Source organism: Hyperolius riggenbachi, chromosome 7 (assembly GCF_040937935.1).
Source record: "Hyperolius riggenbachi isolate aHypRig1 chromosome 7, aHypRig1.pri, whole genome shotgun sequence".
NCBI lineage: Eukaryota > Metazoa > Chordata > Amphibia > Anura > Hyperoliidae > Hyperolius > Hyperolius riggenbachi.
Window position 1 is genome coordinate 172,207,015 of NC_090652.1, and position 27,725 is coordinate 172,234,739.

At 45.2% G+C, this 27,725-nt stretch overlaps 1 protein-coding gene across 1 annotated transcript in view; it reads left to right on the plus strand.

Annotated features, from left to right (window-relative positions):
- Nucleotides 1-2,009: 2,009 nt before the first annotated feature.
- CARD11 (caspase recruitment domain family member 11) overlaps nucleotides 2,010-27,725 on the plus strand; it is a 586,831-nt gene continuing 561,115 nt past the window's right edge. Inside the window, exon 1 of the mRNA XM_068244905.1 lies at nucleotides 2,010-2,136. The gene's annotated coding sequence lies outside the window, so the exon portion shown is untranslated. The remainder of the gene's footprint in view (nucleotides 2,137-27,725) is intronic.

Consider the following 27,725-nt stretch of genomic DNA (forward strand, 5'->3'; position numbering starts at 1 on the left):
TAACCTGTATTGGGCCTATACTGGTGGCAACTATACTGGCTACCTATATTGGAGGCACCTACCTAACTAACCTATGCTGGGGGCACCTGCCTATCTAACCTATACTGGGGGCAACTATACTGGCTACCTATACTGGAGGCACCTACATGGCTAACCTATACTGGGGGCAACTATACTGGGACACCTATGCCTGGCCACCTATACTGGGGGGACCAATAGCTGAGCACCTATGCCTGGCTACCTATACTGGGGGGACCTATAGCTGGCTACCTATACTGAGTGCAATTAGACCTGGCTAACCTATACTGCGGGCACGTATACCTGGCTCCGCGGGGGAGGGGTGCGCAATTTTTACACCCTCTCCCTGGGTGCATGTTGGCCTAGAAACTGCCCTGACTGTACTATGGCATTTAATGTATATGCATGAAGATGATGCTGGGGTGTTTATTTATGGATAAGGATGGGGTTATTTATACTTCATGGGTCATTCCATGTTGCAGCCAGTAGTGTCTCTGATATTTGTGGTAAGTGGCTGTATCTGTGCATATGTGTAGTCTACTAAAAGTCTCATCACAAAGCTCCTATTACAGTGCTGGATATTTGGTGATGTTGTTATTTTTATGTGCTGGATGTAGTAGTTGTTATCTCCCTGCTATAAACTTTGTTTGAAAAACTGTGGACAATTCAGTTACACTTGAGATATGTAAGGAGCGCATGAGTTTCAGGGGCCGTGAATGGCATACTAGTCTATGGTCAGCAACTGGTCGGAGAGGGAACACAATCTGTTCCAAAGGTGAGCTCAAAGTGGTCTGGCTCGGCTGCTGCACATCACATCATCACACTTATGTGTTTCTATGGACAATCCCCTTCAACAGAGTCTATATGTACTTGGTTATTTTATGCACTGGATATAACGGTGATTATTACACTGCTATGTGGCAGCTGCCAGTGGTGGTGTATCACTCTGAGCATCTTCCCAGTTTACTATAACCACCGAGTCACAACATATACTGGACTTGTCCAGTCACTGTTGTGTATATATGTACAAGGTCCACATAGTCAGGATGTTCTTTATATGGGTGGGATTTTATTGTGTGGGCAGTCATGGGATAATTATGTTCTCCTGTAGCTTCATATTCCAGCTGAGCTTTCAATTACATTACATCACATACAGTTCTAATAACAACAAGCATTATGGTAGGGACTACTTTGCACAAAATGAAAAACCTTTTCTTTTTTTTTTTGCTAGAGGTATGCCTCTTAAAGAGAAATTCCGACCAAGAATTGAACTTTATCCCAATCAGTAGCTGATACCCCCTTTTACATGAGAAATCTATTCCTTTTCACAAACAGACCATCAGGGGGTGCTGTATGGCTGATATTGTGGTGAAACCCCTCCCACAAGAAACAAGAAAAGTACGAACTCTTGGCAGTTTCCTGTCTGTGAACCTTGCTGCATTGTGGGAAATAGCAGTTTACAGCTGTTTCCAACCGCCAAAAAAACATGCAGCAGCTACATAACCTGCCAACAGTAAAAATGTCACCATGTAATAAATGTCAGAATGTAAATCAGGTATTTAAAAGCTTTTACAATGGGCAAACACTGACTAAATCATTTATACATAATTATGGTAAAAATGAAGCACTTTTTTATTACATTATTTTCACTGAAGTTCCTCTTGAAAGCAGTTGTTTTAACGGTAGGCAGTTCTAGCACTTTAGTCTTTTACCTTCTGTTAAAAAGGTTTTGAGAAATGTTGTGTGCTTCACTTACAGTGAGGAAGTACTATTAAAGTATGTTTAATATTTAGCATTTGACATCGGTGATGTAGAAACTGGATGACAGAAATACAGTAAAACTATTTTTTTTCTTGTTGGTTTCCTGTAGACTATGGGTCTTTGGTTTCCTGTAAGCTTTTCTCATTTCCCTCTAACTGCTCCTCCCTGTAGACAGCGAGCGCTCTCTCTCTCTCTCTCTTATAAACCTTAATTACATGACTGCTGTGTGAGTACTGCACAACTGTACATCTCTTCAAGAACAAGTGTATGCTCTTTACTTGTAGGCGCAGGGTCTTTAGGGACTGTCTACTGCCACTATGCTGTAATCATGCCCTGCTATTAATGAATACGCTGAAGGTAAGACACATTTTCTTCTTTTTTAATTTTAAAAGATAACTTTTTGCATGTACTTCACTTAACAAAATATTTTAGAAATACAAAAGAATAAGCTACTAAGAGGATTAGATTTTATTTGAACTCTGTGAGATTACAGACTGGTTTGAGCAACTAGTCAAACTAGGGAAGGTGGGTGAGAGATTGGAAACTATAACTGAATCACTAATGCCCACATTGCCTGAGAACTTGAAGTAAATTATATCATGGCTGGACTCTGTATGACTTACTTCCCCTATTAGCTGCCAGCTCAGGTTTTCACCGTAGTGAATCAGAGATTAAAACAACTAAAGATTTGATACTTACCTGGGGCTTCCTCCAGACCCATAAGCTCGTCTGAGTCCCACGACATCCTCTCACGGTCTGCCGTTCCGCCTCAATCAGCCCTGGTAACAGCTCAGTCATGTCCAGTCTGGATCTACTGCGCATCCACGGGAGGTCCGCGCATGCGCAGAAGGTTCAGACTGGACACGATGAGCTGTTACTGGGGCTGATTGCGGCTGAACGGCAGACCGCGGGAGAAGGGCGTGGGACTCAGGAGAGCTTATGGGGCTGGAGGAAGCCTCGGGTAAGTATCAAATCTTTAGTTGTTTTAATCTCTGGTACATTTTAAACATACAAACAATTAAAATAACTTCTAAAATACAATAAGCTTTTATTGCTCATGTGTCAGTATTCAAACACCATATCTGGCCATCTTATATTTCTGTTCCAGTGGAATTATAATTCTTGCAAGCAAGTTCATCTCTGTCTCTACTCATGTTCTAATTTAACCATTTATGCTGCCTGGACATGATTGTCATTTCCAGGTGGCTGCTGCGCGCTCCCGCGCATGAACATAGTTCCCATTCATTGATCTAAGTCCCCGGTAGAAACGCTGACGGCTTCTTATCAGAAACCGCCATCTTTCTAATAAAAAAAAGTTTCCCGTCTTCCATGTGCTTCCTGGAAGCGAGCACTTCGCTTCCAGGGTTACAAAAAAAAAATCTCACTGTGGCCATCTTGTGGCCAAATAGTAAAAACTACATCTACATACATTTTTTAACAAAATAAATCCACATTATTCCATTTAAAATTAACTGTTTACCTCTCACAGCAAAAATTACCCAAATAAAATGTTTAATGAAAAAAATAAATTACAATAAAAAAAAATAATAAAAAAAAAACAAAACACAAAATAGTTACCTAAGGGTCTGAACTTTTTTAATATGCATGTGAAGAGGGTATATTACAAACATTTTTATAAGCTTATAAATAGTGATGGACGCAAAACTGAAAAAATGCACCTTTATTTCCAAATAAAATATTGGCAGCATACATTGTGATAGGGACATCATTTAAATGCTGTAATAACTGGGACAATTTGGGCAAATAAAATACATAGGTTTTAATTATGGTAGCATGTATTATTTTAAAGCTCAGACTGCGCTAGAATTTTGGAAATTACTAAAACACTTTATTTTCGGTATAAAATTAAAATATAAAACATGCAGAAATTCTGCTATGCACTATAATAAATGCTTGTGTTAAAATCTTATTGAGTAGTGGACAGGAGCTGAACTTCTAGTTTGGTGTCCCCACAAGAAGTACCTATAGATCTAAACTTTATTTCTTTAGGATTGGTGACCCTCAGAAAGTCCTTGTTATATACTGTATAACAGTGAAATACTTTTCTTCATAGAAGTTAGGTTACTATAATTATTGTATTGTAAGGCCTGGGATTGGTGTCCGTTAAACTTTCAAGGTGTGAGAACTAATTCCTTATATTGCAGGGAGTTCTTTCACAACCTAGTATGGACTAGTTGTCCTATTGATGAATTGTTTGAAGCAATTGCCTGCTGGGAATAAGATTCCTTAGCAAATGTCCCAGGACCAGTGTCCTAAATATTCAAAAGGATGTAATGCACTCTATTGGCTCTCTAGTAGTGACGTCACTTACTACGTGGAAGGAGCGCCGAGTACGCTGCTTCTGAGACGAGACTCCGGCTGAAACTCCATACAACCAACAGCCTCACGCCAGCCAGTGGAGCTGGGCCAGCCAGCCCGACGTCAGGACTTCCAAATACGTCTAGACTCTCCCACCGCAAGCCGCCGGCTGGTGGGGCTCCTCACCACGCATTAATCTAATCTAGAAGACGCCAGGATCGTGAGTTAACACCCAGGGGTACCCCTGACATATGATCACGCTAAGAATATTTTTCCATCAGATATATGCATGCTAAATAACAAGAATATATGCTAACATGGAAGATCGAGCAATACATCCTTTTGAATATTTAGGACACTGGTCCTGGGACATTTGCTAAGGAATCTTATTCCCAGCAGGCAATTGCTTCAAACAATTCATCAATAGGACAACTAGCCCATACTAGGTTGTGAAAGAACTCCCTGCAATATAAGGAATTAGTTCTCACACCTTGAAAGTTTAACGGACACCAATCCCAGGCCTTACAATACAATAATTATAGTAACCTAACTTCTATGAAGAAAAGTATTTCACTGTTATACATTATATAACAAGGACTTTCTGAGGGTCACCAATCCTAAAGAAATAAAGTTTAGATCTATAGGTACTTCTTGTGGGGACACCAAACTAGAAGTTCAGCTCCTGTCCACTACTCAATAAGATTTTAACACAAGCATTTATTATAGTGCATAGCAGAATTTCTGCAGGTTTTATATTTTAATTTTATAGCGAAAATAAAGTGTTTTAGTAATTTCCAAAATTCCAGCGCGCAGTCTGATACTTATTTTGAATCTGTTACCCTTTTTCGTTGGGATTGGGATACCCAATTATCTAGACTCAGCAGCAACATTTGTTTTCGGGCGCAACACTACTTATAATCTTATTTTAAAGCTATAATGGCAGAAAGCTGAGAAATAATGCATTTAGAAAAAATAATTCTTAGCAAAATGTACCACCTAAAGAAAGCTTAATTGGTGTGATAATTATTGATAAAGTTATTGACGAATGAATGGGAGGTGAAAATTGCTCTGATGCATAAGGTGAAAAAAAACGTGGGCTGAAATGGTTAAACAATCAGATGATACTTTTTAAAATGTATTTCTGTTGGAGAAGACTGCTCTTAAAGAGAACCCGAGGTGGGAATTACTTTTACTATTGGGGCACAGAGGCTGGTTGTGCGCACTAAGACTAGCCTCTGTTGCCCCATCGTGTGCCTCCATGTCCCCCCTGCTCGCCGCTATACCCCCCGCATTGCTGGCTGTGTCGCCAGCTCAATGTTTACCTTGCGCTGTCAGTCAGCGCCGCTCCCCCGCCTCCTCCGCATCGGCGCCACCCGCCGCGTCACTTCCCTCCTATCAGCGGGAGGGAAGGGACACGGGCGGGTGCGCCGATGCGGAGGAGGCAGGGGAGCAGCGCTGACTGACAGCGCAAGGTAAACATTGAGCTGGCGACACGCTGCGTGTCGCCAGCAATGCGGGGGGTATAGCGGTGAGCAGGGGGGACATGGAGGCACACGATGGGGCAACAGAGGCTGGTCTTAGTGCGCACAACCAGCCTCTGTGCCCCAATAGTAAAAGTAATTCCCACCTCGGGTTCTCTTTAAGGCCCCTTTCACAAAATAAACTGCTTTTTGTATAAGTGTGTGTCCATGCACACTTTCTGATGCATACACTGCAGATACATTCATTTTAAAATGGCATACCCGCAGCATTTTTTAATAAAAAAATTGACATGCAGAAAAAAGCAAACTTCATAACTTCAGGTTTTCTATTATGGATGGAATATTGCAATAGGTGTGAATGAACCTATTGATTTACATGGGCTGTCAGTTATGTGTCTTTGGACGAGATTTATTAAAGCACAACCCACAGTTTTTTCTTCTTAAACAGTTCTAACCAGCAGCAGAACTGTTCTGCATGATAATAAAAAAAGTCTTAAATCCTACTTAATAGCAGCACTTTAGCATGCATTTCTTGTGCTGAACTATAGTTAAGAAAAGGGCAAATCCATCCCTAAACTGCTGCAGATTAAGAAGTGCTTAATAGCAACTCTACAGATTGGGCAGTGTAGACAAGACATGATTTGTGAAGTGCTCCTCCCCCTGCTGCCAGGTGTTTTGTGAGGCTGTTCAGTGCTTAAAGAGGAGCTGCCAGCCATACTATCTCAGACAAATAAACACATATATAAGTAGATAAATACTTGCTCGACTTACATAACATATGTATTGAACTGTCCACGTTTTGATTTTAGTGATTTTTCTATAGTAAAAAAAGAGAAAATCCTTCTTGGGATTCTCCATTTTAACTGTGTCTATCTTGAAGCCAATCCTGATGTAATTTCCTCCCTTACTCTCCCCTGCCTGATTGTTTATACATTGCCCGCCCCTTCTGCCAATCTTCAGGCATCCCATCCAGCTCTGCAATAGAAAGTGCATTGTCTCAGCGTGAGAAGTATTGGCCAATCAGAGAGAAACAGAGGTGTGGGATGGGAAAACAGGAGGGAAAGAGGCTTCAGCCAATTAGGCTGCATTAGTTGAGCCTGAGGGTAAAGTAAAGAAGCAAAAAAAACAACCCAGCATGCCCTGCAACTTCCTTTTTGCGGCAATGTACCAAATAATGGTCAGGTAAACTGGGGAATGATCATTTCTCAACAAGAACGTAATAGTGATTTTTAACTTTTGGATTGCCTGGTTAGCATCCTTAGTACTTGTTTACCAGATAAAAATAAAGAATTGAGTTTTGATTTTATGCCTGACAGTTACACTTTAACCCTTCCAGTGCTGGGCATTGATGCAATACAACAGATGTATTAGTTACCACAGCAACAGCAGTTTCTCTCACACACTGCACTGCATGAGAAACCTTCCCAACTCCTCCTATTTAAGAACAGTTTAAGAAGGAAACAACACTATTTGGTGATTTCTTAATATGTCTGAGAAAGTTCTGCACGGATTTCTAAAAACCTACCAACATTTTGTCTCAGACACGCTTGATAATTGTCCCCCTCTGTGTCACATAAAATAAGAAATTGCGTGTGAAACAGCCCTTGCTGATTAGCTTCTGAAAGGTGTGAAGATTTTACACTGGCTAACTGGGTCACCTTGGAATACCAAGTATATATGGCTGGTGCACACTACAAGAGCTTTTCTAAGCGCTTGGTGATTTTAAATGCTCTTGCTAATGTTATCCCATGTGTGTGTTCACACTGGAGCAATGTGATTTTGTAAAAATCCACCATAGCGTAACGTTGTGTTACCAAGAGCTTTTCAAATCTCTAGCATTTAAAAAACTCTTGTACTGTGCACCAGCCCTAAATTGGATAGGGATTAGTGCGCAAATTCTACAACAGGATCTGCCAGGTGAGATTGATACGGAAGACTCCTTAAAAAATCCAGCAGGTAAAATAGGCGCCAAGTCACTTATATTCACATCCACTGCTGCATACCCCCAACCAAAAGAGATCTTCCAGGTGTTGTAGCAGCATTTCCAGGCAATGGAAAGTTTCTATAAGTCATTACAAAAAGTTCCCAGGAGTTTATACAAAGTCTTTTTTCCAGCATAAAACAAACCTAATTTAGTAAGCATTATCCCACAACACGTGAACAATTAAGGTACCCATACATCTAGCGATGATGGGCAGATTTGACAAAGAGACAAATCTCTCTCTAATTGACTCTAATTAGAGAGAGATCTGTCAGTTGCTCATACACTGCAGGCTGATTCCCGATCAATTTCATGCTGAAATTGATCAGGAATCAGCCTTGTAATGCTGCATCCGTCGCCTCCCCGCCCCAACGCTGTCACCCCTAATGTTTAATGTGCCCACTGGTGCCCAGTGATCTCTATAAATTACCTGTCTGCAGGCGCCGCTTGCTCCAGGCTCTTTCTGCTATCCATACAAGCACCTAACATGGTAGCCTAGTAACTTAGGCGTGTGTGTGACGTCATATGACACACACACACCCACGTTACTAGGCAACCACGTGGGGCGCATCTATGGGCAGTAGAGGGAGCCTAAAGCAAGCGGCGTCCATGGACAGATAATGTATAGAGTGCACTGCTGGGCACATTAACCACCCTGGCGTTCTATTAAGATCGCCAGGGTGGCGGCGCAGCAGTAATTTTTGATTTTTTTTTTTTAAATCATGAAGCTAGCCTAGTGCTAGCTACATGATTCCCCCCTCCCTGTGGCATCTGCGCGTACCCTCCGATCGCTGCCGGTGCGTATGCCCGTAAGGAAATCCCGTTCTGAACCGGATTTCCTTTAGGGCTTCCCCCGTCGCCATGGCGACGATCGCGATCGACGTTGTGACGTCACACGGAGTCCTGATCCACCCCTCAGCGCTGCCTGGCACTGATTGGCCAGGCTGCGCACGGGGTCTCGGGGAACGGCCCCTCTTACGCGGCGGGTAGCGGCGCATCGGTGGCGATCGACCCCCACACGCAGCTAGCAAAGTGCTGGCTGCGTGTTTTAACCACTTGAGGACCACAGTCTTTCTACCCCTTAAGGACCGGCCACTTTTTTTCCATTCAGACCACTGCAGCTTTCACGGTTTATTGCTCGCTCATACAACCTACCACCTAAATGAATTTTGGCTCCTTTTCTTGTCACTAATAAAGCTTTCTTTTGGTGCTATTTGATTGCTCCTGCGATTTTTACTTTTTATTATATTCATCAAAAAAGACATGAATTTTGGCAAAAAAATGATTTTTTTAACTTTCTGTGCTGACAATTTTCAAATAAAGTAAAATTTCTGTATACATGCAGCGCGAAAAATGTGGACAAACATGTTTTTGATAAAAAAAAACCCATTCAGTGTATATTTATTGGTTTGGGTAAAAGTTATAGCGTTTACAAACTATGGTGCAAAAAGTGAATTTTCCCATTTTCAAGCATCTATGACTTTTCTGACCCCCTGTCATGTTTCATGAGGGGCTAGAATTCCAGGATAGTATAAATACCCCCCAAATGACCCCATTTTGGAAAGAAGACATCCCAAAGTATTCACTGAGAGGCATAGTGAGTTCATAGAAGATATTATTTTTTGTCACAAGTAAGCGGAAAATGACACTTTGTGACAAAAAAAAAAGAAAAAAAAAAGAATCCATTTCTTCTAACTTGCGACAAAAAAAAATGAAATCTGCCACGGACTCACCATGCCCCTCTCTGAATACCTTGAAGTGTCTACTTTCCAAAATGGGGTCATTTGTGGGGTGTGTTTACTGTCCTCGCATTTTGGGGGGTGCTAATTTGTAAGCACCCCTGTAAAGCCTAAAGGTGCTCATTGGACTTTGGGCCCCTTAGCGCAGTTAGGCTGCAAAAAAGTGCCACACATGTGGTATTGCCGTACTCAAGAGAAGTAGTAGAATGTGTTTTGGGGTGTATTTTTACACATACCCATGCTGGGTGGGAGAAATATCTCTGTAAATGACCATTTTTTCATTTTTTTTACACACAATTGTCCATTTACAGAGTTATTTCTCCCACCCAGCATGGGTATGTGTAAAAATACACCCCAAAACACATTGTACTACTTCTCCCGAGTACGGCGATACCACATGTGTGGCACTTTTTTGCACCCTAACTGCGCTAAAGGGCCCAAAGTCCAATGAGTACCTTTAGGATTTCACAAGTCATTTTGCGGAATTTGATTTCCAGACTACTCCTCACGGTTTAGGGCCCCTAAAATGCCAGGGCAGTATAGGAACCCCACAAATGACCCCATTTTAGAAAGAAGACACCCCAAGGTATTCCGTTAGGAGTATGGTGAGTTCATAGAAGATTTAATTTTTTGTCAAAAGTTAGCGGAAAATTGATTTTTATTGTTTTTTTCACAAAGTGTCATTTTCCACTAACTTGTGACAAAAAATAAAATCTTCTATGAACTCACCATACTCCTAACGGAATACCTTGAGGTGTCTTCTTTCTAAAATGGGGTCATTTGTGGGGTTCCTATACTGCCCTGGCAATTTAGGGGCCCTAAACCGTGAGGAGTAGTCTGGAAATCAAATTCCGCAAAATGACCTGTGAAATCCTAAAGGTACTCATTGGACTTTGGGCCCTTTAGCGCAGTTAGGGTGCAAAAAAGTGCCACACATGTGGTATCGCCGTACTCGGGAGAAGTAGTACAATGTGTTTTGGGGTGTATTTTTACACAAACTTATGCTGGGTGGGAGAAATAACTCTGTAAATGGACAATTGTGTGTAAAAAAATCAAAAGATTGCCACGCTGTGGGCGATCAGTGGGCGGGGGGGGGGGGGGGCAGATCAGTGTGTTTGGGTGCAGACTAGGGTGGCTGCAGCCTGCCCTGGTGGTCCCTCGGACACTGGGACCACCAGGGCAGGAGGCAGCCTGTATAATACACTTTGTATACATTACAAAGTGTATTATACACTTTGTAGCGGCGATCGCGGGGTTAACATCCCGCCGGCGCTTCCGTATGGCCGGCGGGATGTTACGGCGGGTGGGCGGAGCCAGTTGCCGGGGGAAGCGCGCGTCATCAATGACGCGATCGCTCCCCCGGCATGCCTAAAGGACGCACCGCCTGAAGGCGTATTGCGGTCCTTTAGGCGTCCACTTTGCCGCCGCCCATGGGCTGTGGGCGGTCGGCAAGTGGTTAAAAAAGAAATTAAGGAAATCGGCCCACCAGGGCCTGAGCGGCGCCCTCTGGCGGTAATGGACGAGCTGAGCTCGTCATTACCGCCAAGGAGGTTAAACATTAGTGGGACATTTTCGGGGGGTTTCATTGCATTCATTGCTCGTCCCTATATCGCTTGCCATTACCGTCGTGCACCCGATCGAGCAGGTCGGCCCTACATCTAGCAGTATGTCCGACCGATAAATGTGACCAATTTCGGCCCGAAATTAGTTACATTTTCAGTCGGGCATGCATTTGGCCGCACAGATTTTCCTTCCAATTGTAATAATCGAATCAGAGGGTCAATTGGCAGCCAAGTTGCCTGAGGTATGACCACCTTTAGAGAACGCACAAGGTTCCACTGCCCAAGAATGTTAAAACTTTTCAGCCCACATTCAGGGTGGTATTCTCCAGTGAATTTGGAACCCACCTGGACAAAACAAACCCACCTGGTCAATAAGATAGGAGGGTAGTTTGCAAGCAGATGCAATGGTAATGGTAGCGGAGACTGTTGAAGAACAATTTCACCTGGTCTGGCTGGAGCCAGATGACAGTGTCCGGGACTCTCTGGGCCACATGTAATTCACTTTTTCACCTGAGTTTTCTCCCGGGTGATATTTTTACAACTTTTAAATAAAATGCTTTTTTACCACCAATAGGCAAGCAAACTTTTTCACCTAGTTTTTTGGTACTTTTTCCACTGCTAAAAAGTTATTTTAAATCGAAGATGAAAAAATATCTCCTAGGAGAAAACTCAGGAGAAAAATTGAATTGCATATGGCCCCGTGTCTTCCATCAGATTAAGGTTCGAGCATATGCACTTGCTCTCTACTTCCTGGTTCTTGCACGCAAAGAATGAGTGCAAATGCTAGTGGTCGAATGTAAAGGAAGACACAGAAAGTCATTGTCAGTGTCATCCAGCCCAGGATCAGGTGAGATTATTCTTGAACTACCTCTGCTGCCATTACTTTGCTATTAGGGGATGCAGGGAGGAAGAGGGGCCAGAAGACCACCAGGGAATGCTCTATGGGGAGGGAAGGGGACCACTAGAAACCAGGTATGTTGCGTGGGGGGTGGGGAAGGAAAGGGAGTGGGGGACTGCTAGACTCCAGGTACACTATATGGAGAATGGAGGGGGGACCCCTAGAAAACAGGTATGTTGTATGGGGAGGGTGGGGGATCAGCTAGACACCAGGTATGCTGTATGGGGGAGGGAAGAGGAACATCTACATATCAGGTAAGGCTTTATTTGGGAGGGTAGGGGAGCACTAGACACCAGGTAACACTGTATGGGGGTGTTAGGTCGACCCCCAGAAATAAGGTAAATCTATATGGGGATAGGAGGGGGACCACTAGACACCAGGGAATGCTGCATGGTGGGGGGATGGGGGACTACAAGACATCAGGTAATGCTGTATGTGTTTGTGGCCGGGAGGGGGGGGGGGGGCTAGAGCACCAGAGAAGCAATTTGTGGATGTTAAGAGTAGCAGCCTGTGTTTCTTAGGTTTAGCCTTGAGTAAAACTAATTTAATGGTGTCCTTACGATAAAAAAAAGTACGTCAGTTTATACTTCTGTTTATGTTTGCATACACACGGTAGTCACTTGCTGTTTTATATTAACACACCTACTTTAGTGGCCACATGTTTATAATTTAGCACCACTCAACAGAAGGAGACACACTAGTAACCTAAATACTATTTCCAACCTTTGAAAAAAACAGAGTGTCTTTGTGTGCTTAAATATACTTTTAATCTTAACCTGCAAAATAGTATACAAAAACGTGGTTCACAATACAATTAAAACATCCTAAAACCATAATTTGGCATGAGAGCTGTTACTTCCTACAATCCGTTATATAGAAGGGAACAGGATGGCGTGGCACTTCTCCTTTAAGGGGTGCGTTGCTTCCAGTCTTGGTGCGAGTACGGTGTGCCCAAGGTGGTCGATATGATAGCTGACAGGCTATACTTTCATATGCTTATAGACAATTGCTTATACAAGACGTGTGCTTCGCTCCACAATTTAGAAGGAAGAGGCTTGAACATTATGCATATAGAAACAGTTAGCGTGCATCTTCCGTCTTAAGCATGTAGATTTATTGCCAGTGTTATACATCAACATTGTATTCTGTGCATGGCATATTCCATAACTGCATACAAAATCTGCAAAGTATTGCGCATATATAGTACCTTGCAGTGGAACACGGCGTGACCAAGCGTCCAGGAGGACGCGAAACGGCCGTCGCTAGGCCCACATCAGTCCCTCACTCCCACCTCCTACACTGACAGGCCCACACAAGGAGCCGGCAAGGTACTATATATGCGCAATACTTTGCAGATTTTGTATGCAGTTATGGAATATGCCATGCACAGAATACAATGTTGATGTATAACACTGGCAATAAATCTACATGCTTAAGACGGAAGATGCACGCTATCTGTTTCTATATGCATAAACTTCCTACAATCCCACAGTCCCTGTGAGGGTATATTACCGTATTGATCACACAGCCGCAGCCTATGCAAATCGATCGGTCACTCAATCACAATGTGTGGGCCCACCACCCGGCGCACACCACAAGACCTCCACACTCATGCTAAACAGTGCACTGTATCTTGAAGATGGCTCCTTATCAATGTCCTTATCATCAGAGACAATGTAGCAATTCTGCACAACAATCCTTCTGGGGGGTATGGCCACTACTGTCCATTGTTAACAGCCTTCTTCCACAACACAGATTTATGCCAGATGATACATCCTCCTATGACAGTATAGTAATCAGGACTTATACATAACTTCCAGTACCTTGGAACACTTAGCTGTATATCTTAATACTCTTCCGCCCATCCAGGGCTGCACATGTCACAGCTTGTCTCATAGATATAATAGATACAACCTTCCTGCAGTGTTGCGCTCTTCTGAGGGAGCTTCGCTCAGGTCTCCTTGCAGTGATAGATGCCCGATGCTGGATGTGCATCACCTCACAGCGCCTCCTGCTCCTGCCCCTTTCACTTTCTCCAGCGGAGGTTCATGGCTTGGCCCGGCGTCCCGGGTTAGTGAGCGCTCACGTGTGCCAGTCTGGCCCCGCCGTCTGATGCGTTTCACCCCGCCCACGGGGCTTTCTCAAAACTATAATGGCCAAAAAAGGAGAAATAATTAATTTGTTTCCATTTTTTTTTCTTATTTTTCCTATTAAAACAGATTTAGAATAAAATAATTCTTAGCAAAAAGTACCCCCCAAAGAAAGCCTAACTGGTGGCGAAAAAAACAAGATATAGATTGTTTTGTTGTGATAAGTAGTAATATAGTTATAGGCGAATGCATGGGAGGAGCGCTGACAGGTAAAAATTGCTCTGCTTTTTTAAGGGGAAAAATCGTTGGAGGTAAAGTGGTTAATATATCTCATGCTGTATTGAAACAGTATTCCTGCAGTAAAATTATATTTGTAGGATTAACAGAAAATGCTTTGTGATATGAATCATGTGACAACCATTTCAGAAATTTGTAATGAATGCCTTTGTAGATTTTGACCTGTGTTTTGGGTCACTGTCTTGTTGGAATATCCAACCCCTGCTTAAAGAGACCCTGAGCAGACGCTGTGAGTATGCATAAAACCATACCCACATCTATTTGGTAAAGAGTATACACTCACCAGACCCTTATCAAAGCAATCCTCCTCCTGGGCTTACCGCTGTAAATTACATTGTAACCAGCGACTCTGACATAAAGTCACGCCGCTGTAACCCAGAACTCGAAGACTGCAGGTCCTCTCAGGCTTCTTCCCCCTCCCTCTGCCACCCGTCATATTGCCGTTCACGCTCGAAGGGGAGAAGGAAGCCTGTAAGCCAATGCATGCACAACTTTATGTCAGAGTCACCAATTACAATGTAATTTATAGTGGCCAGCCCGGGAGCAGGAGCGCTTTTGATAAGGGACCAGTGAGTGTATACTCTTTACCAAATAGAGGTGGGTATGGTTGTATGCATACCCACAGCATCTGCTCTGGGTCCCTTTAAAGAGAGTCTGAAGCAGGGCCGGGCCGAGGCATAGGCTGGAGAGGCTCCAGCCTCAGGGCGCAGTGTAGGAAGGGGCGCAGAATTCATTCAGCTGTCATTCCTAATTGTGTTGGAAGCAGAAAGAAATAAGAAAAGGGGATACATGGCAGTGACTGCAAGCCAGATAACTAGAGATTAAGGTGTTGGGGAGGTTGTGGGCCCTGTGGCGCCTCTAAGTCTAATAGCAATCAGTGTGTGACGGCTGGGGAGGCAGGGATGGAGGGGCGCACTTTGGTGTCTCAGCCTTGGGTGCTGGAGGACCTTGTCCCGGCTCTGGTCTGAAGCCCAAAAAATTACATCTTTTTTATTACACAGTTATGTTAAGCATTAAGATCAAAGCTGATTCACTGCATCTCCACGGCAGAATGAGGTATTTATCCCCACGAAATCCCGGGGCAAAATTCCACGACTTTCCAGGTCGTTGATTTTTGCTGACAGGGGGAGGCAGAGCTTTGCGCTGTAGCTCTGCCTCCAGTCCAGTCCATCTCCGCCGATCTCTGCCTCTTCCCGCACCTCTCAGTGAAAGAAGACTAAGAGGCAGAGATTGGCGGAGATTGACTGGACTGGAGGCAGAGCTACAGAGAATTTTGCCCCGGGGATTTCGGGGGGATGAATACCTTGTTCTGTCCCGGGAATGCGGCGAATCAGCTTTGATCTTAATGCTTAAGATAGTGTTGGCTGGATAGTGTACTGATTAAGGGCTCTGCCTCTGACACAGGCGACCAGGGTTCGAATCTCACCTCTTCCTGTTCAGTAAGCCAGCACCTATTCAGTAAGGATCCTTGGGCAAGACTCCCTAACACTACTGCCTATACAGCGCGTCCTAGTGGCTGCAGCTCGGTCGCTTTGAGTTCGCCAGGAGAAAAGTGCAATATAAATGTTCTGTGTCTGTGACTCTCTAACTTCAGCTTTGTGACTGATGCTTGAACATTATTCTGCAAAATTTATTGATATCGAGCTGAATCTATCAGATCCTCGGCTTTTACAAGTGTCAGTATAGTCCCTAAACTAGCCACACTGCGCCGGAGCATGATGCAACCTCAAATTGGACAGAAGGTAGCAGGTGTTCTTGGAATGCGGTGTTCTTCTTCAGCCATGCAAAACACTTAGCGGTGGTCCCATGGCGGTCGTTTTGGCTCAGCAGGAGGTGCCGCTTACGCCATGGGACCTAGCGGTGGTCCCATGGCGGTGGTTTTGGCACCGCAGGAGGTGTCGCTTAAGCCATGGGACCTAGCGGTGGTCACATGGCGGTCATTTTGGCAACGCAGGAGGTGTCGCTTGAGCCATGGGACCTTACGGTGGTCCCATGTCGGTGGTTTTGGCGCCGCAGGAGGTGTCCCGTAAGCTTTGGGACCTGGCGGTGGTTCCATGGCGGTGGTTTTGGCGCTGCAGGAGGTGTCGCGTAAGCTTTGGGACCTGGTGGTGGTCCCATGGCGGTGGTTTTGGCCCCGCAGGAGGTGTCGCGTAAGCTTTGGGACCTGGCGGTGGTTCCAGCGCCGCAGGAGGTGTCGCGTAGGCTATGGGACCTATACAAAATGGTTGGGATAGGTGAGATAGCTAGGGAGCTGGTTGCTAACATAGGATTGATTGGTTTTTGTTAACACTGTAATTGGTGCTGAAATAATTCCGATTTTCATGCAGAAATCCGTTTGGGTGGTTTTTGTAAGCCTCTGATTGGTGCCGAAATTCCTATTTTCATGAAGAAATCCTGTTGTTCTCACTTTAAGCTTCTTCTAGGGGCTTCCTTGTGAATGGCGTACAAAAATCTGCATTCCGTTGGAATTACGCATCGTTCCGCGGAATTTCCGCTATAGCGCTATGTCAATTCCGTTCCAATGCGATGGAACAGAACCACCAAATTCCGCCGGAATTGCGGAAAAATTAATTCAGCGGAACGCGGTGAGCATCCCTACTCTGGACACACGGTGGGATTAAAGTGAAATAGTGCCCTAGGCAAGCAATGACTTTGTGCCCACACTTGATGGCCACCTATCTTTTTTTGCAAGATTTGTTGGGGGTTTGCATAAACCAGACCCCTAGACTGTCTTGTGTTGCCTTGTGGAGGATCCGGCTTTGTGTGCATCCCTCTGTGCCTACCTCTGTCCCACTGTGCCTCATTCTGTCCCCCTTTGTCCCTCCCTCTGCCCCGTGTCCCACTAGCTGTTCCCGCCCCCCTCCTGCGCTCCCCCAGTCAGAGTATAGCACAGCAGAAGCTGTGCTCTAACCTCTTCTTTGGAGTCCAGTGCTGTGCCTGTGCGAGCATCCAGTCTGTTTTCTGCTCCCTTTGGTGCTGACTCTCCTCATGTAGTGTGTAATCAGGCTACATGCAGTGGGAGATGCTGGGCACAGGGGCGTAACAATAGGGGCTGCAAGGGATGAGGGGGGGGGGGGGGGGCGGGGGCCCCCTGGGCGGTTTTGGGGGCAGGAGCCAGGAGGGGACGCAGAGCATGAAGGGAGAGTGATGCCCACACACAGTGGCGGAGAGGGGGGCCACTCCCGCCTCCCTTATCTTGGGCTCCCCAATCAGCGCTTCCTCCTCCGGCATTAATAAGCAGCAGTAGCGGCGGCGGTGTAAAGGAAACGCGGACTTACTTCCGCGTTCCACGCTGGATCTTCTCTGTATCAGCGCCTGACGATGCTACTTCCTGATAAACAGGAAGTAGTGTCATTGGGCGCTGTTACAGAGAAGAATCTCTGGCGTGGAATGTAGTAGTAAGTCTGCGTTCCCTTTACACCGCCACCACTACTGCTGCTAATTAATGCCGGAGGAGGAATCGCTGATGGGGGAGCCCAAGGTAAGGGAGGGGGGGAGTGGCCCCCCTCCCCACCGCTGTGTGTGGGCATCGCTCCCCCTTCATGCGCTGCGTCCCCTCCTGGCTACACTGAGGGCACCTATACCTAGCTAAACTGGGGACACCCATGCCTGGCTATACTGAGGGCACCCATGCCTAGCTACACTAAGGGCACCTATACCTAGCTAAACTGGGGGCACCCATGCCTGGCTATACTGAGGCACCCATGCCTAGCTACACTGAGGGCACCTATACCTAGCTAAACTGGGGGCACCCATGCCTGGCTATACTGAGGGTACCTATAACTAGCTAAACTTGGGGCACTCATGCCTGGCTATACTGAGAGCACCCATGCCTAGCTGTACTGAGGGCACCTATACCTAGCTATACTGAGGGTACCCATGCCTGACTTTACTAGGTGCAGATCCAAACGAAGCAGGCACCACCTTCAGTAAATTATTGAAAAAGTCATAAAAAATGACAAGTCATCGATAAAAATGGCTTTAGCGGCTGACAGCCCGCTGTTTCAAGCTCAGTAGCTCTTTTTCAAAGCCAGAAGCCATACAAACAAACAGAGGAACAACGCCTCCTTAAATAGGAACTATACAAGTAATTAGCCAATCAATTTAAAATCTGGCTGGCCAATGAGAGCACTCATGACTTTACTAGGGGCACCCATGCCTGGCTAAACTGTGGGCACCTATACCTGGCTATACTGATGGCTCCTATACCTAGCTATACTGAGGGCACATATACCTGGCTATACTGGGGGCAGGCACCGATACGGGGGGGGGGGGGGAGCATCCAAAGTTTTGCAGGGGGCCCAGCGATTTCTAGTTATGCCCCTGGCTGGGCGTGTGCTGAGCGGACAGTTCAAAGCACAGAACTGGACTCCGGTGAAGAGGTTAGAGCACAGCTTCTGCTACACTGTACTCTGCATTTACACAATAAACTGGGCTAGTGCAGGAAGGGGTTGTGCAACTAAATGCGACAGGATCAGCGGGTTGTTTGTATCTCAGGTACTCCTATTATGCATCCACCTTATATGGCACATGGTTTATATTCTCTAGTGTGTGGTGTTTTTTTCGGTGGTGGGAGTGACACAGGACTTCTTGTCTAGAGTGACAAAAAGTCTAGTAACGTCCCTGTCTGTAGCAAGATGTACTTGCAGGTCTTTGCAGGTGATCTGTGGGTTGTCTGACTGTGGGCATTCTGTATCTCCTGTATTTTTTTGGGCCTGCCAGACCTGAGTTTAACAGTAACCATGCCTTTGGCCTATCATTTCCTGATTACATTCAGGGGCCACACTTGTCTTTCAGTTTCTACACTTTTCAGAAAACTGAAAGACAAATGTGACCTCTACCTTACAACAGCTAATGTAATTTATAGAGAAAACTGACAAATTGCGCAAGATGTCATTTTTTTTTCTGCGTGCGAAATCTACATTCAAGTGTGACCTAGCTCATTGATTAACATGAGTTCTCAGTTGAAAACAGTTGTTCTGTGCAGAAAACGCGCACGAAAGCCAACAAGTGTGACCCCTAAATCACTGATCTAGCTTTTAGCAGCCTTACTTTAAACCATGATCCTGGACAATCTTTGTTTTCTGATATTTTCTTTGAGAAGCCCATGCTTTGAGCTATTTCAAACAATTTGGTGCAGCAAGTAATTACTATTTAGCAGTTACCTGCATTGGCACAGTGTGCATCTTCATGGACATATGAGCAGAGCCTATCCACACTTGCCCCTAGACTTGCTGGGATGTGACAGCATTTTACTTTTTTTGGCATTCAGTTCACCATTGACGCAATGGCCATGGCCATGCTTAGGCATGCACTCATTATTGGTTTGCAATGTCACTTTGCTATAGTACTGCTTTTGCATTGGCACAGTAAGCATCACCACATGAGTGGAACTTATGCACGCATACCTGACACAGCTTGCAGTCACTGTACACAGACGTGTAATTGTAACATTTCAATAAAGAGCTTATTTTTATAATTACATTTGGTAGTGTTATATATATAGAAATAACTCAAAAAAGGAGGAACAACGTCAAATGGGAAACATACAACATCAATAAATGCATATAGCCCAAAAGATTATATCTATTTCATGCACATGCCAACGAAACTAATAGTAAAAAAAGAAAGAATGAGAATTGGCTCTCTGGTGCATGAAAAAGAGTAAAAAAAATTGCTTTATTATTATTAATCACATATATCAAAAAATACAAACCCCCTAATCAACAAACAAACCCAAATAAAATAAATAATTCTCCTCAACACAACACAAACTCTTAAGGGGCTGCAATCCTGCAGTCCCCAAAATTATCAAAAAGGACTCCAATTCCATGTAAAAATTGATGGAAAAATCCCGGACAAGAGATACATACGAGGCATCCACTGGCTCACAGATAATTGGTGTTAACAGCAGAAGTTATGATGAAATGGATGGCAGCATACAGCGAAGCCAAAAAGGTTAGAACAGCAAGTAGCATGTAGGTACAGCCAGGTGTAGCCGACAGCTTATCATAGTAGATATGAATAGCTTGTAGACCCGAATCCATAGTGATGTTGTACGTTAATGCACATAACTTGAAGCACAATCATAAAAATGAATGCAACAGATGTTCAGGAAGAGTCCCCCAGTCGCAGGGCATGAAATGCTTATTGATATGAGGCAGATTAGTATGTAAAAGCACGTGCAGCAAGCACAAAAAATGTCCCCCAATCGCAGGGCAATGAGCAGCTTGTCAAAAGGATCATGATGGATAAAGCATATGATAGCATCAGATTCCTATGTAAAAGCACATGCAGCAAGCACACAAAATGTCCCCCAATCGCAGGGCAATAGGCAGCTTGTCAAAAGGATCTTGATGAATAGAGCATATGATAGCATCAGCGATACCACATAGTTACCAGTCCCATCCAAATGTGTCCAGGCAGATATAAGAGAAGGCTCCTAGTAGTGTTGAGGAGAAAACCCGCTGTCAGGAGAGCCTGAAATGTTTCGCCGCAACTAGCGGCCTTTTCAAAGGCAGAAAGCGTGGACACCACATAGACGCCATCACAGCGTCTATAAATGTAGAATGCATTTGGTAGTGCTGACCTTTCTGAATCTTATAGGACCAGGTAGTCTATCTGGATACCTGGACCCAGGTTTAAATTGATTGGGTCATTTTCAAGCTGCATACATTTGCATACATTTGCATCAACTCGGAAGAATTTGCATATCTGTAATCATCCCTAGTAGAGAGGCGGCAGGTTAAAAATAGTCCCTGCCAGCCTCTCTGCAATGAGTAAAGAGGGGGCCTGGGGAGCAGAGTAACTGGTGGAAAATAAGGCTGGGCCTGTGGTGGGCTGCAAAAACAGGGAGCAGGATAGACAGGCCCACCTTGTGGCTGTCGGCAGCAGGCCCCATAGCAAGGATATGGTTACTATGGTTATCCCTGATGTCTCCCCCCCTCCCCCAAGTCCATGGAGGCTTGGAGAGGAAATAGTAATCAATGCTGCTGGGACTTTTGCAGGAGCAGGGTAAGCTGTTTTTGGCTTCACACTGTGCCGTTTGTGCATGTATGCCATCAATAGCTGTTATACAGAGGCGTAGTAGGGTTTTCAGCGCCCGGGGACATAGACAATTTTTGCGCCCCCTCTGGACAAAATGGGCTTGGCCACGCATCAGAATGTGGTCGTGGTCATGGGTGGAGTAAACTGAACAAATGCTGTTTAGATAGCCAGATGTGCCCCCCTTTCCACATTCAGATAGTCTGGTGGGCCCCACTTTAAATAGCCAGATGCTCCCACCTTTAGATAACCAGATGTACCCTGCTTTTTCTGCGGCTGTTAATGCTTCTGCACTCCTCTGAAGCAGTGGCAGCTCCAGGATTTTTTTTAGGGGGTGCTATGCAGGTGCTGGACAAATTTCCGATGGCTGATGACCTGCGCGCCGCAGCAAGGCGTGGCCATGACCGGATGGGGCGGAGCTAACTGTAATTTAAAGTGAACCCGAGGTGAGAGTGATATGGAGGCTGCCATATTTATTTCCTTTTAAACAATACTAGTTGCCTAGCAGCCCTGCTGATCTATTTGGCTGCAGTAGTGAACTGAATTACCCCAGAAATAAGCATGCAGCTAACCTTGTCAGTTCTGACAATATTGTCAGAAACCCCTGACCTGCTGCATGCTTGTTCAGGGTCTATGGTTGAAAGAATTAGAGGCAGAGGACCAGCACAGCAGCCAGACAACTGGTATTGCTTAAAAGGAGATAAATATGGCAGCCTCAATATTATTCTCACCTCGGGTTCCCTTTAAAAGTGCAACACAAAGACAGTGGGCACAAGTTTTGGAACCCTTTCCCCAGAAAATTCACATAATTGTGCAGGTTTTCTCAAGAAAATACATGTAATGTGAGCAGATTTGCCCAAAAAAATACGTTCAATCCTGTCTGCAGATTTGACCAAAAAACACTTTCAATCATGTGGCAGATTTGACCAGAAAACATGTTCAATCATGTCGGCAGATTTGACCAGAAAATACGTGCAATCGTGGCAGATTTGACTAGAAAATACATGTAATCATGTTGGCATATTTGCCCAGAAAATACGTGCAATCATGTCAGCAGATTTGACTAGAAATACGTGCAATCATGTCAGCAGATTTGACCAGAAAATACATGCAATCATGTCAGCAGATTTGACCAGAAAATACATGCAATCATGTCAGCAGATTTGACTAGAAATACGTGCAATCATGTCAGCAGATTTGACTAGAAATACGTGCAATCATGTCAGCAGATTTGAGCAGAAAATACATGCAATCATGTCAGCAGATTTGACTAGAAACAAGTGCAATCATACCTGCCCAGAAAACACTTCAATCATGTAGCAGAGTTGCCCAGAACATGCACCTGGCTGGCTGCCTGTCTGTAATAGAAAAAAAAACGTTTACTCACCTGAGGAACTCCTGTCCCGCCCGGCCTCTGTCCGGCGCGCAGCTCCCACAATCCTCTGCAGCCAGCAACTGAAACTCCCGCGCTGAGCAGGGCTACGGGAAGATGGCGCCCAAAGCCCTGCACTGCAGACTCGAAGTCTCCAGAGCAGGGCTTTGGACGCCATTTTCCCATAGCCCTGCTCTGCCGCTGCCGGAGCTGCAGGCTGCTGCTGCCGGTGAACTGACCACGGCGTCTATTAGACGCCGAAAGTCAGTTCACGCCAGACTTCAGCACCCCAAAGCACCCCCTGGCACCGCCCCTGCTCTGCAGTAGTAAGGAGAGAAGCAGGGGCACTTTGGGTAGCCAGCAAGCCACCTCTCGTGCATGTGGGGGTGCAGCGGCTGTGTTGAGCGCCCTCACAGTACAGCGCCTGGGGGCATATGTCCCCCTATGCCCACCCTTAGTGCAGCTCATGTTATCACCTTATAACAAGTGTGTCCCTGTTTAACTAGCTTGGCTCTACCCCTTATGCATATATATCCCTCCCCCCCCCCTCCCCCCCAAAAAAAGACGCTGGTGTGGTTATGTTTTTCTTCCTATACATAGTGCAGCTTTTATGTACTTCATATGCTTAATTTTCTTCCACTCCTGCCATTGATGTTTAGTGGTAATAGGGAGGAAAATATACTTATGGAGTCTAACAGGTCCTTCTTCAGTCACCACTATGTGTGTTGTTACTGTCTTCCAAACCAGCCCACTGCTGTGATCCCTTGAGATGAATGCCTAGCAACAGACGCAGCACTGATATTGAAGGTGAAGGACTGTCAGATGATTTGACCAAAGTCCATATCTAGGGGTGAACTTGAATTTTCACCAAAGTTATTTTCATATTGAGATTTAGATTTTCATATTGATTTGAAATTTTCCCAAAAATATAATTCATTTTTTAAAGATTTTTATTTTCACAAATATGTTTTCTCATGACCATTGACTTCAATGCATTTGATGAAAATGTTTTTCGCTGGCCCATATGTCTTTTTGGGGACATTCTCAACTGTGCGAAAAGGGGTTTTCCTATGTCCAATGATTTCAATGTATTTTCTAAAAAATGTCTTTTCACATTCCTATATAGTGACATACTTAGTTTGGTTGAAAAAGACATATGTCCATCAAGTTTAACCAGAAGACAAAAAAAAAAAAAAACACTGTCCTGAACGGCACATATCCCTGTTAATCCAGGGGAAGGGGAAAACCTTACAAGGCCTGGGCCAATTAGCCTTAAAAGGGAAAGTATTCTCATAAACCTTCACAAAAAGAAAATGCCCATATTCACTCACCGCTATCAATGCAAGTCTATAGCTGCCACCACCTGTCCACTCCTGGCACTAAGAACAGAAAAGGGGGGGGGGGATATTTTGTACTAGGTAATAGTAAACTATTACACTGAAACCTGTTGTGGAAACCCTGCTCCAAACAGATCACCAACATACAAATCTGACATTATGAAACCAAAAGGCAGAACCAAGACCACATATTGCACAAGTAGAAGCAAATTCACTGGCACACAAACACAGCCACACTGCATGCAATGATCCTAGCTCCCTGGTACTTAGCAGTGTTGGAGTTTTTGGCAGGTACCCCACAAGATTCTGTGCTTGAAGTCTACCAGATGCAAACCTGGATACCTGAAACTAAGCAATATCCCAAACTCTACCTACAGGCTGGAATAGCTGAACTCAGAATGCAATATGCAGTTGCCATCAGAGTTGCAGACTACCCAGCAAGCTCACGGTGAACCAGAGCTCCTAGTTTGCCTTCTTAAAACAGAAGGCCATTAACCACTTGATGACCCACCCTTTACCCCCCCTTAAGGACCAGCGCTGTTTTTACTGATCTGTGCTGGGTGGGCTCTGCAGCCCCCAGCACAGATCAGGTAGCAGGCAGAGAGATCAGATTGCCCCCCTTTTTCCCCCCCTATGGGGATGATGTGCTGGGGGGGTCTGATCTCTTCTGCCTGCTGGGTGATGCGGGGGGCACCTCAAAGCCCCCCTCCGCGGCGAAATTCCCCCATCCCTCTCCTACCTGCTGCCCCCCCCGGCGATCGAGGCTGCACAGGACGCTATCCGTCCTGTGCAGCCAGTGACTGGACGTCCCTTGTCACATGGAGGCGATCCCCGGCCGCTGATTGGCCGGGGATCGCCGATGTAAACAAAGCGGATTATTTCCGCTTGTGTTTACATTTAGCCTGCGAGCCGCCATCGGCGGCCCGCAGGCTATTCACAGAGCCCCCTGCCGTGAATTGACAGGAAGCAGCCGCTCGCGCGAGCGGCTGCTTCCTGATTAATTAGCCTGCAGCTGGCGACGCAGTACTGCGTCGCTGGTCCTGCAGCTGCCACTTTGCCGACGCACGGTATAAGCGTGCGGTCGGCAAGTGGTTAATAGAGGGAAAAAAACAGATAACCGACACTGCCATTTTACAAACATTTTGTATACATACTATTGGCTGTTTTTAATAGATTTGATGTTTGATTCAATAAAAATATTGTGCCTATTCATTCAGATCAGTGTGGGTGGGAATAGGTTGAGAGAGGAAGCAGGCAACATGGTGGTAGAAAAATGTTTCTTATAGCCTTGTACTACTTTATTAAGCAGCACAAAGCTAGTTGCAGAACCAGTCAGATGTACAGTACATTCCTTCGGAATGCTAATAACTGATATAATATCAAGTTGGGCAAAGTGAATGATTGCTATAATTCAGGTATCGATCACTTACCTGATTTTAAGCCCACTTGATAGTGTATGGTGAGCTTACAGAGGTACTCCAGTGAAAAGAACGTTATGAACAAAAGTGCTTAATTTTGACAATAATTATGTATAAATGATTGTCAGTGTTTGCCCATTGTAAAATCTTTCCTCTCCCTGATTTACATTCTGACATTTATCATATGGTGACATTTCTATGCTGGCAGGTGATGTCAGTAGAAGTAGCTGCTGCTTGCTTTTTTGGCAGTTGGAAACAGCTGTTACTTCCCACAATGCAACAAGGCTCCCACAGTGTGATTTCAGCACCACGGTCCTGACATTACACACTATGGGAGGGGTTTCAACACAATATCAGCCATACAGAGATCTGTTTAAGAAAAGGAAAATATTTCTCATGGGAAAGGGGGTATCATCCAGTGGCGTAGCTAAGGATCTGTGGGTCCCGATGCAAGTTTTAATTTGGGGCCCCCCAAGCACTCTATACATAACAATTCATACGGTGCACCAAAACCTGCCAAGGGCAATTACAGTGTCAGAGGTGCAAGAAGGGAATGGGGAGCAGTTTAATGATTACCACAATTCAAAGTCTCTCTAGAAGTGATTATTATGAGCACAGGACCAATAGAGAGCTAATCCTGAAGTTGAGGTAGGGCCCCCTCTGGCCCAAGGGCCCCGAGACGGTCGCCACCTCTGCACCCCCTATTGCTACGCCCCTAGTATCAGCTACTGATTGGGATGAAGTTCCTTGGTCATGGTTTCTCTTTAAGGCTAGGGCCACACTAGCTCCGGGTGCGGGACGCATCCGCGGTCCGGGCTCCGATTTTCAAAACCCGGAACGCAAACGGATCCGTGCTGCCTTTTTTGCAGCACACGTTTTGGATCCGCTTGCGTTTTTTGTTTTTTTTTGCTAGAGGGGGTAGCAGCCAGGACGGGGGGCTGCGGGCAAAGCGGCGGCCAGGGGGGTCACATCCCCCCCCCTTGCTCACCTGGGTGCCCCCCGTCCCCGCTCCCACTCCAGCTCGCATATAATTTAATAATTTGTACCTAATGAAGTTCGGCGAGCCAGGCACTTCCGCCCACACCGCTCGCCGTCACTTCCTGCAATGTCGCCCTCTGTATTTCAGTGGGCGGCATCGCAGGAAGTGACGGCGAGCGGTGTGGGCGGAAGTGCCCGGCTCGCCGATCTTCATTAGGTACAAATTATTACATTATATGCGAGCTGGAGGGGGAGCGGGGAGGGGGGCACCCAGGTGAGCAAGGGGGGGGGGATGTGACCCCCCCTGGCCGCCGCTTTGCCCGCAGCCCCCCGTCCTGGCTGCTACCCCCTTCAGCATGGCGGCCCCCTCCTTCACCATGGGACACTGGAAACTGATCCGTTTCCAGTGTCCCAAAATGTCAGTGAAGAGGGAGGCCCGTTTCCCCATTGATTTTCACTACCCGTACGTGTATACGGGTCCGTGAAAAATGCTGCAAGTCCGGACTCAGCGTTCCGGGTTTAAAAACGTATTCCGCGGATCGCACGCGGATACGTTTTTAACTTGAGTGTGTGCTGTTCCTATTTTTAACATTGGTATCCGTGGCTATGTTTTTCGTCCGGGACAAAAAACGTAGCTACGGATACGTTTTTAAATTAAGTGTGAACTAGCCCTAAGTCCTCAGAGATCTCACTTTGTAAAATAAGTTAAATGCTTTGCTGCCCTTGCCCTTTGTTCCCATGTATGACACTATTTTTCTCTTACTTGTGCCTAACAGATAAGGGTAGATTCACACTAGACCTTAGGGCAGTTTTCCAAAACAGACAAAAAAGATAAACCGAAATTTCAACAGATTCTATGTTATTTATGGGATCTGTTCCCACATATCTGTTATCAACATATCAATAGTCTCCACTGTGGCAGTGGAATGCAAAGTCCCCTCTTGTATAATGTTTCTGGACGCCATGTATGCTGCGTATGCTGATGGTTACAATGAAAATGTATAGAAACAGGCTGCATCCATTCTCACTAGTGCTATTTTTTTTTTCAAAAATCACTTTTTATTAAAGATAAAGCATCAACATAAAAACATTATCAAAATGTAGCAAAAATTACAGAACACAGAGTCTGTTATATAAAAATAACATTGTACATCTATCTCTCCTTTACTAAATTACAGTGGGAGGGGGAGGGAAAGAGGACAGGAGAGGGGAGAGGGGAGGGGAGAGGGGAGGGGGAAAGGAGAGGGAAGGAATAGTAAAGGAAGGTAAAATCAAAAACAGAGCAAGAAGAATGCACATGACTTATACCAAGATGTACAAAAACCAGAAGTACAAGTCTGAAGTATTACAATTTTTGATTTAGATTGACTCAATGTGTTTTAGAGTAGCCAGAACTGTGTTACGGCTCTAAGGATATAACTCAATGAGGT